We start from the raw sequence: 360 nt of genomic DNA, 5'->3' as shown, positions 1-360 counted from the left end.
GGCGCCACGTAGCGAAAAGAAGAAACGACTGGCGCGCTGTTGTTAACTCGGCTATAATCGCGTAAGCGGTGTCTACGCCAATCAAGAAGAAGAAGTGTGGGGCCAATCAGACCTAATGGGTCGTAGAAGCGTGCTATAGTAGACACTGCATAACGCTTGGAACATTTTTCCGATGTTTGCTGAAGTTTATATTTAAATAAAAAGACGACCTTCGATGGATTCCAAACAAGTCCGAGAGTTTTGACAGTATCGCTGGATTCATCGAAATTAAGAAAAATTTCTCTATCAGCAACAGGAATTTCGCTGAGAACATCTGAGTTGTTAGGGCACCACTTTCTTAACTGAAAACGACCTTTAAAA

Source organism: Bactrocera latifrons, unplaced genomic scaffold (genome assembly GCF_001853355.1).
Source record: "Bactrocera latifrons isolate USDA-ARS-PBARC rearing strain unplaced genomic scaffold, ASM185335v1 scaffold_271, whole genome shotgun sequence".
Lineage (NCBI taxonomy): Eukaryota > Metazoa > Arthropoda > Insecta > Diptera > Tephritidae > Bactrocera > Bactrocera latifrons.
This window is presented reverse-complemented; position numbering follows the sequence as displayed.